Here is a 10,537-nt window from a genome sequence, read left to right on the forward strand (position 1 = left end):
TCCCGGGGCATTTACAGGGCAGGTCACCTGAGGCAAGAGCAGTAGAGTGCAAACTGATGTGCAGAGTGGCTGAACAGGAATTCTGGGATACCTCCTTATTCCCTGGAGGACAGGTAAAGCGCTGGTGAGTGTCCACACCTGCTGGGCAGCGCTGGATCACCAGCGCTGCACTCCTTATACCCCTGCCGGGATGGGTTTTCAGCCAGCGCTGCAACCAGGGAGTTGCAGCGCTGGTTGTGCCCTGCAAGTGTGGACGGGGTGTTGTTGCAGCGCTGGAAAGCCTCCACCAGCGCTTCAACTTGTAAGTGTAGCCAAGCCCTTAGGCTGACAGGAGAGCTTTTCCCGTTGCCATAGTTACTCCACCTCCCCTAGAGGCAGTAGCTATGTTGATGAGAGAAGCTCTTCTGTTGACATAGCATTGTCTACACCAGGGGTTAGGTCAGTGTAACTACATTGCTCAGGGTTTGGATCTCCCTCACCCCTGAGAGACATAGTTATACCAACATACGTTTGTAGTGTAGACCAGGGCTCAGCTTTTACCTCAGGATAGCTCACACACATTAGTTACCCCAAGGTAATAAATAGCAGTGAAAACAAATCCTTTAATAAGTCTTCAATTAACATAGATCTTATGGTTTATTTCCTTGTCTGTGCAATATCTCTGTGCATGTCTCACTCTGTCCACAAATGCCTATCCTTCCTTATATGGACACTGGGCCTGATTCTCTCTCTCTCTCTCCTTTCTCTCTGTCACTGGTGTAAATTCAGAGTAACTACTTTCAAGAGTTTTGCCAGTGTGAAATTGGTTTGACATCAAAATCAGACCCCCAAATCAATACTTTTTCTTTTTCTCCCTCATTACTCACAAGTAAGTAACACCAGAGGGCCTGGTAACCACATCAGTTGCATGCATGTATCTCCTTGAATAATCAGGCTGCAGTAATTCAAACAACTCTTCATATTTTAATCCAGTAAGGATTTTATTATTATTACTTTTAATGTGAGACTGAATGGGCTCCAGGTTTGTATAATGGTGTAGGAAAGCCTTTTTACCCCTAGGTCTCCAGTTCAAATCCAGCTCAGGTTGAAAGTGTGGGACAGCTGGTTGGTGGCCTATAGGAAGCAATATAAAGAGGCAGTGTCACTCAGATTTCTAGTGAACAGGTGTCACAAGACAACTGATACTATTTGGCACACTTGTATGTAGTCTCAGCAGACATGCCAAAGAATAAAACAGTGTCCTCCCCAACATTAGAAGTGGCCCACTGGGGTTGAGACAAACTAGTAGCGTGATCTGAGGAAACTTGTATTGTTTCTGTCTGTGTTGTATCTCAGCCGAGAGGTTTAGTTGTAATCAAGCACCTTTTAGAAACACTAAATTTGCTAAAAGGAAAATCAGCTTGTTCAATTAAAGACAAGACTCCCTCCAGTCTATTCAGTTAAGCAAATTAAACTTGTTTCAACTGCATTGTCTTACATTCAAATTAGCAAAACACGATGTAATAACACATCACATGAAATGGAAGAAGTATTTTGGGGTCCAATACTTTTTTTATTTTAAAATAATCTTAGTAGTCTTTTAGTATATAAAATACACAGCAGAGAAAATTATATATTAAATTATCCACAGGCAATCCAAGTGATAAAAACTTTCTAAAGAAAGTACACTTCCAGGATGGGAATTCCTTCTTTCTGGTTTTTTTTTCCCCCTTCCTTATTTCTTCATTGGCTTCTAGACAGGGGAAAATAATAATACAAAGATTTTAGTTCGACAGTGAATAATATACTGTGGTCATGAAATTAAATAACAGAGACAAGTATATGGGAAAATATTACTGGCCTACCTCACAAGAAAGCAGCCTCTTATTCAACATTTCCTCAGCACAAGGGCCCAATACTGTAAATCATCTTTACTCACATGTGTATTTTCACTGACTGAGGCCCAGATCCTCAGAGGAATTTAGGCACTTAAATCCCATTGATTTCAGCCTCCAATCCTAAAAACACTCATCCCTGGGACTACTCATGTACTTTAAGTTAAGCACATGTATGTAATTCATATATGTAAAGGTTTGCAGGATTGGACATTTAGGCCTGGATCCACAAAGGGGCTAGGCATTGTGATGGTGACTGAGTATTGCAATGCTGACTTTTAGGTGTCTGGAAAAAACACAGGAACAATACAGTGAACCACAAAGCCTGAATTAGGCACCTAAGCCACCCACAGAATGTCTGGGATGAGACAGACACCTTAAAATATGATCCACAAAAGCCAGCATGCAGGTGGGGAGCTGCCTCAGCTAGCCAATGGGAGATGCTGATGAGAAGGGTGTGCCCTAGGCCCCACCCCTCTCACAGATTCAGGCATCTAAGTCTGGCTACAGGGAGGCATCTATCTCTGCTAGCCATCCACAGCCAGGAACCCTGCTCCTGCAGTAGGCGGCTTAGGCACCTACGTCATTTCTTGTTTCTTGAGAATGAGTGAGATGCCTGCCCCACTCCACATAAATCAACAGGAGGAGGAGGAGAAGGTGACATCACTACCACCATGTAACTTTTTAGCCCAGTGGTTTGAGCAGTCACCTGAATATGGGAGAACCAGGTTTAATTCCCCTCGTCCGCCTGAGGAGAAGAAAGGATTTGAACAGGGTGTTTCCCACATACCTCTCAGCAGAGTGTTCTAACTACTGGGTTATGGGATATTCTGATGCAAGGCTCCCTCACTCTCCCAGTTGAAGCCCTTTCCACTGTGTATAAGTAATGTAGAGTCATTGGAGCAGAGAGACTGGATACTGTCTCCCAACTCCCCTGTGGGTCTCCTAACCCCCAGGCTATAGAGTCATTCACTTTCCTGCTCTCTGGCCCAGCAGAAGTTGTTGCATATAAATCGAGGATTGTATATGGTCCCATATTTGCAATTTATTCCAATTCTATAACCATGCTTTGTTAGCTATACAAAAAGCATTTCATGTTTTCATTTGAATTATTTGTTCCCCTTGTCTATTTGTTCCTGTGCTGATTCATAAAATTTTCTAACAGGAACAAACATGATAACAGTAATAGGCATAAATATAGAATACATAGATTCAGTGAGACTTTTTGGCTGCTAGACAATTCCTTTTTGTACTGTTAAGCATGAATTATATTGAGTTTGATTACATTGTTATTCTGGAAGAATAATCTACTGTTATAGATCAAACTTTCTTAAGCAGCAAACCTTATATCCACAAACAGGCATAATGGCCTTATTGACTATAGTATGCTGTGAAAGTACTACCAAGGAGATACATTATGTTCGTGAACTGCGATTATGTAAAACAGATCTAAATTACAGAAGCAGGTATTTGTATTTTAAGGAGTACTTGTTTTGTATCATGTGCCCTTTTGAGAGGGAATGATTTCCAGTGATAAGTAGGTGCCTGATCTAAAACCCTCTGAAGTCAATGGAAAGACTGCCATTGACTTTTGGGCTTTGGATCTGACCCTAATTATACAATTAGACACCTAAATGAGCCCCTCAACTACTCATGGTAATAAAGATAAACACGTGACTATGTATTTTCAGAATTGGGGTCTAAAACGCCTGTTTTTTTCCCAGAGGTTAATTAAGTTAGGTTTTGAAGTCAAGGGGAGCTCAGTCTCTCTGAAATGTCAAGCTACATGGGATTTGACCCTGTGTCTATTGAAGTCAATGGCAAAATTCCCTTTGAATTCCCTTTGAATTCAGTGGTGCAGGATGAGATCATTATTGGCTGTTTAAACATGAGTTTAGGTTCCTAACTTTAAGAAAAGAACCCTGTTTTCCAGAAATAGAACATGTGTGTGTGTTTGATAGTCTAAACTATGTTTTCATCACAAATGTTTTCAGAATATGCATTAATTTAATCTCTCTTAATATTTGTATTTATTTATTTGCCCTCTCTTCATGTGCTCAATGCTGTCCAAATGTGAGGAAACGTTTCCTGCCCCAAGGAGTTTGCAATCTAGTAAAGACAGACAAGAAAGCTCAAATATACATAGTACATTATGCTGGCATGAGCTGGAGGTGGTGAAGTACTGGAGAGAGCAAAACAGCATAAAAATGATTCATTACGCATTAGTATTGTATAAAACCCGTTGATTTATCATCCAAGTGCTTCATTTAAACTACAAATAACTTATTGCACAACCACTGGCTCTAAGTCCTAGGAATGTGTATATACACGGTGAGATAAAAAGAATTATTATGGCATTAACTGCGGGAAATAAAGATCAAAGGTCACTTTCATGAGTCTTCCTGAACTAGATTATACTTTGCTTCAAAAAGTGGTGGGTGTCTGCCTCAGTTATCTTGGAAGTGTAATGAACAATAATTAAAGCAGTATTTTTGTTGGCACTGATTTCACTCTTAATATTTCTGCATAAATGTAAATAGAAAGTTGAGGTTAAGATTCACCTCCAATAACTGTTAACAGTGCTGTGATAGTTCAATATGAAATATTAAAAAAATCTTACTTCCATTCTGCAGTTTGTAGATGATTATTTTATGAACCAATCAGGCTGAAAGTTCTGCATTCCATTTTCCCAAAAGCAGTGTATTTCATCCTTTTTAGTAACATCTCTGCTGCATCTATCACTCTTCCACTTCCTTAACTTTCCTCTCTCCATGGCCAGACAAATATCCTTGTGGAGGATGCAGTGCTGCATCCTGCACTAGTACCATCAACCTTGTTGACTACCTCTGCAACTTGGAAAAAACTTGGTTCGCGGCTTCTTCAGGGTAAGCCCCTGGCAGGCCACGAGCGGCTTTGTTGACCTGAGTGTCCGCAAGTACGGCCGCTCGCAGCTCCCAGTGGCCGCGGTTCACCATTCCCGGCCAATGGGAGCTGCGGGAAGTGGTGGCCCGCCACTTCCTGCAGCTCCCATTTGCTGGGAACTGCTGCGAGCGGCTGTACCTGTGGACGCTCAGGTAAACAAAGCGTCTCACAGCCTGCCAGGGGCTTACCCTGAACAAGCCGCGAACCAAGTTTGGAAACCCCTGCTCTAGATGTAATTTTTTTGTATACATGTATACACATATTTTAAAGATATAGGAGCCTCCAGTCATGTTTGATAAAGGATCCTGGCACAGGCTCTAACTGCTTGGCATGGTCCTGGGGATTGAAATTCAGCTGAAAAAGCTAATAGATCCATCACACTATGATTCCCCTTTAATTTATGCTAGAATCAGGCCTGCTGCACAGCTGGCCTGAGACTCAGGGAGTATAAAAGTAGATTAGAGGCCTGGTCTACATCTAAAATTTAGCTCAGCATAGTTAAGACACACAGGACAGTGAAAAATGTCATGCCTCTAGCACCATAGCGAAGTTGATTTATCTCCTAAAATAAACAAAGTTAGGTTGACAGAAGGATTCTTCCATCAACTAGCTATCATCTCTCATAGAGGTGGATTACCTACATCAACACAAAACCCCCTGCCATTGATGTAAGAAATGTATACACTACGGCAGTGGTTTTCAGACTGTGGGTTGTGAACCAGTACTGTGTCGCGGAATGGAAGGCACTGGGTCGCGGTGGATCTGGTCAGCACCACTGACTGGGCCGTTAAAAGTCCCATCGGTGGTGGTGCCTGGCTAAGGCAGGCTAGTTCCTACCTGTTCTGACACCGCGCTGTGCCCTGGAAGTGACCAGCAGCAGGTCCAGCTCCTAGGCAGGGGGGGCCATGGGCTCTGTGTGCTGCCCCCACACCGAGCACTGGCTCGGCACTCCTATTGGCTGGTTCCTGGCCAATGGGAGCTGGAGGGGGAAGTGCCTGTGGGGGAGAGCCACTTGCATGCCTCCGCCTAGGAGCCAGACCTGCTGCTGGCCGCTTCCATGGTGCAGCACAGTCTGTGGTGTCAGGACAGGCAGGAAGCCTGCCTTAGCACCCCTGCTGCACCACTACCTCGGGCAGCTCCCGGTCAAGCCTGTGCCCCAATGCCGTGCCCCAATCCCCTGCCCCAGCCCTGAGCCCACCCAAACCCAGAGCCCCCTCCTGCACCCTGAACCCCTCATCCCCGGCCCTACCCCAGAACCCGCACCCCCAGCCCAGAGCCCTGACCCGCCTCCCACACCCCAACCCCTTTCCCCAGCCCAGAGCCCCCTCCCACACCCTGAACCCCTCATTCCTGGCCCTAATCCACAGCCCTCACCCCAACACTCTGACCCAGTCCTGAGTCCCTCCCACACCCCAAACCCCTCAACCCCAGCTCCTTTGGGTCACGGGCATCAACAATTTTCTTCAACTGGGTCGCCAGAAAAAAAGTTTGAAAACCACTGCACTACGGTGCTTCAGCAGCATAGCTGCAGCACTGCAGCTGTGCGCTTGTAGCATAGACATAGCCTGAGTCTCCTTCACTCTCCTTTGTTCTGAGCTGCACTGGATGTCGCTCAAGATTTGGGCCTCTGTCTCCTGTTCAGTGGACTGCAGGTGTACCATAAACAAATTGTCTTGGTGTCTGGCAGAAATAAGCACCTGGATGCAGAGCAGATGGCTGAAACTAAATCCAGACAAGACACATTTGATGGTGGTGGGAAGAGGCAAATATTTTCAGAAACATGCTAAAACCATTATTTCTCTCTCCAACTTCAAAGTGGTTTGCAGTCTTGATCTCCTTTTGTTCCTGGATACCCAGTTGGTATTAGAAAAGGTGTCTGTGCCTTTTAGTCAGATGCCATCGGTCTTGACCATGGTGATCCATACATTCAATCAGTTACAGGTACAATTACTGCAACACACTGTACCTTAGAGAGGATGGAGAATGCCATCCAGATTTTCCAATATGTGACACATGTGCTAAGCAATACAGATTGACAAGAGCACATTACCTCATTGTTCTGATCATTGCAATAGGTCTCTGCTCACAACTGGATCCAATTTAAGAACCTGCTCCTGATCATCAGTGCTCCACCTGTATCTCTGGAACGATGTCCCGCCACAACTGCAGCCACAGGGACAATGGTGTTAAAAGCAACAAGAACTCACAGGAGAGGAAGAATGTGCTTTCTCAGTGACTGGTCCACAGCTGTGGAACTCTCGCCCACCAGGCATCAGACTGACCATGAATCTCGCCAGCCACATTTAGAGCACGATGCAATGGATTTTCCAAAAATAACAGTTGTCAAAATACCTCAGTGTGGCTACAGAGATAGAAGATGAAGAAACAGAAAACTTCAGGCCCACACCTATCAGGATCCACTTTTCAAAGCCTCATAATTGGCTTGTACCCAGACCCTGGCCTACTGCAGAAAGGCAAAACTTCCTAGAATTGATTTCTTCTCTCTTTTCCACCAAGCTTTCTAATGTGGATTCACCCTCCTACATGAACCTTTATCAGCATTCCTTTTTGACAGATGGCTCTTTTAAGTTTGGGACAGAGCGCCAGCTCAAAGTGACCGTTTTGCATCTGCCTGCTGCAGGCTCCAATCTATCCCTCCGAGTCGGTAAGTGTTCTTATCTTACTTCTCGAGTTTCCCACTGAGGGTACGTCTCCCGCTCTTGCAGCTCTAGTGAGCTTCCCGACTCCGTGAAAGCTACAGAAGACAACCATTTGCTGCCTTTTATCGGCCATCTTGAACCAAACAGCTCTCCTACGTTTCATGCCCTTTTTCCAGGGCATTACCTGTGCAGGCGCCATAGTGTGGCAATCATGGAGCCCGCTCAGATCTCCGCTGCAGTTTTGACCATTGTACATATCTTGTGCATTATCCAGCTGTATGTGCAGTACCTGCAAAACCAGGCGAGGAAGCGACGACAGTGCGATTACTATACTGATGAGGACACGGACACAGACATTTCTAAAAGCATGGTATGTGGTGATTGGGAGATCATGGTGGCATTGGGCCTGGTTCATGCTGTGGAACACTGATTCTGGGCCCGGGAAACAAGCACAGACTGGTGGGACTGCATAGTGTTGCAGGTTTGGGATGATTCCCACTGGCTGTGAAACTTTCGTATGTGTAGGGCCACTTTCATGGAACTTTGTGACTTGCTGTCCCCTGCCCTGAAGCGCAAAGACACCAAAATGAGAACAGCCCTCACAGTTGAGAAACAAGTGGCCATAGCACTGTGGATGCTTGCAACGCCCGACAGCTACCGGTCAGTTTGGAATCAGTTTGGAGTGGGCAAATCTACTGTAGAGGCTGCTGTGCTGCAAGTAGCCAACCAATCATTGACCAGCTGCTATCAAGGGTAGTGACTCTGGGAAATGTGAAAGTCATAGTGGATGGCTTTAATGCGCTGGGGTTCCCTAACTTTAGCGGGACGATAGATGGAACGCATATTCCTATCTTGGCCCCGGCACACCATGGCAGCTAGTACATAAACTGCAAGGAGTACTTTTCCATGGTGCTGCAAGCACTGGCGGATCACAAGGGACGTTTCACCAACATCAGCGTGGGATGGCCGGGAAAGGTGCATGACGCTCTCATCTTCAGGAACTCTGAACAGCTGCAGGAAGGGACTTACTTCCTAGACCAGAAAATTACTGTTGGGGATGTTGAAATGCCTATAGTTATCCTTGGGGACCCTGCCTACCCCTTAATGCCATGGCTCATAAAGCCATACACAGACACCCTAGACAGTAGTAAGGAACAGTTCAACTATAGGCTGAGCAAGTGCAGAATGCTGGTAGAATGTGCTTTAGGATGTTTGAAAGCACACTGGCGCAGTTTACTGACTTGGTTAGATCTCAGCACAACCAATATTCCAACAGAATTCAGCTTACAGACAGCCTAGGGGCATGCGGGGTTCTGCTTCTGCATTAATTTCAATGCTTTCAAACTGCTGGGCCCCCTTTCCCATAGAAAGCAATGCCTTTTGGGTTTGCCATATAAAAGGAGGGCCTGCGGGCTCTCTGGGATGGTCGCTTCACACACACATACACCCCCCGCACCCACCATGTGGCTCTGATAAGGCTCTGAGCAGGGATGATCCTCTTTCCATCATGGCCCTGGAGATGCTAGCGTATGTATTTGTGTTCCTTTTTTAACTAATTAATTAACTCGGCTAATTCTGAAATAACAGACTAGTGTAGACCAGGCCTGGGATTCCCTTTCTCTAATTCCTGAAGCACTGACAGTCCTACTGATACTTCCTGCTATTTTGAAAGCAGAAGGCATATTTCTGACTTTTCCCTTGCTTATTTTCACCAGCACCGTGAAAGGAGAACAGGTCAGGGACTGTGGGTTTGGCCAGGTAATACAATAAGCATCTTGTTCCAGTGCTCTCTTACATAGGAAGACGGGGAAAAAATGGAGAGCATTTTGTGTTTTTTGAGAGCTGGAAAACAGGCCCAGATGTGGAGAACCCTACTCACTACACAGACGGAGAAATAGAATAGCTTACGAGCAGAGAAGCTTTCCCCACCCACAGTACTCCATCCTAGCACAAAACATGACGTCAGCTATCACACTCTTCCTCCCTAGAATGTGCTGGACTGTCAGGGAGAATTTCTTCCATGGACAAAAATTCCAAATTCTGATTGATAAAAACAGATTGCCTTTCATTATAAAAATAGGACATTTGGTTTATTTGAGAGAATAAAGGCACATTATTCCCCACTCCTGCTTATGCAAACTATTATGCAGGAGTGTACACCTGTTAGTGGACTCGCCCGCTCTTAATCCTCTTTCTTATCTATGCAAAGATAACTTCCACCTTTCTTATTTCTCTTTCCTTTCAGGAAGAGAAAAGAATTAAGAGACCCAGATCCTGAGTAATCAGATGAAATAAAGATAAAGGTTTTTTGTTTTTTTTTAATTTCAACACATTAACAGGTCTCCTCATCCAATTAAAATGGTCTTTTAAATCCAAGGTTTTAGCTGTCATTTTACATGAGATAGTTGAAATGCAGCCAGATATTTGGGATTTCCTGGTTTAAGCTAAAATTGTCAGAAATTCATTGAGCTAAAAATTTGCCAAGAACATATTATCAACGTCAGAAATTTCTTCAGAGCACTGAATAAAATCCATTTGGATATAAAACAAAATGGACTGTAATCTGAACAACAGGACTGCCCATGACACTAGTAAATATTTGCAGCATTTGGCCCATAATGACTGATTTAAAAAAAAAAGGGGGGGGTATGCATATTGGTCTTTTCCACAGTGCGTACACTACTCAAGCTGGTGCACTAAGAATAGCAGTTACACCCTGGGTACATACTCAGGCAGCCCGCCTTAGCCACCTGCTGTCCTACTCCTGCTATTTTTAGCAAGCTAGCTTCACCAGAGCTAGTGCATGTCTCTCTGCTCACACTGGGAAGCATGCTTCCAGCTGCAGGGGACACATACGCAAAGACAGCTGTATCATACTGTATGCCGAATGTATGCTATGTAGTCCAGCTGATGCCACAATAAATACCTGTCTTTTTTTTTCCTGAGAAGTGGAAAATTAAGATCAAAGTCAATCCTGAAAATATTTTGCACATCCAATATCATTCACTTCTACTTCAATGGAGTTATATGTTTTGAGCATTTATAGGATCAAGCCTATAAGACCAAGAAGCTTTAAGCTCC

This window comes from Mauremys mutica, chromosome 1 (genome assembly GCF_020497125.1).
Source record: "Mauremys mutica isolate MM-2020 ecotype Southern chromosome 1, ASM2049712v1, whole genome shotgun sequence".
Lineage (NCBI taxonomy): Eukaryota > Metazoa > Chordata > Testudines > Geoemydidae > Mauremys > Mauremys mutica.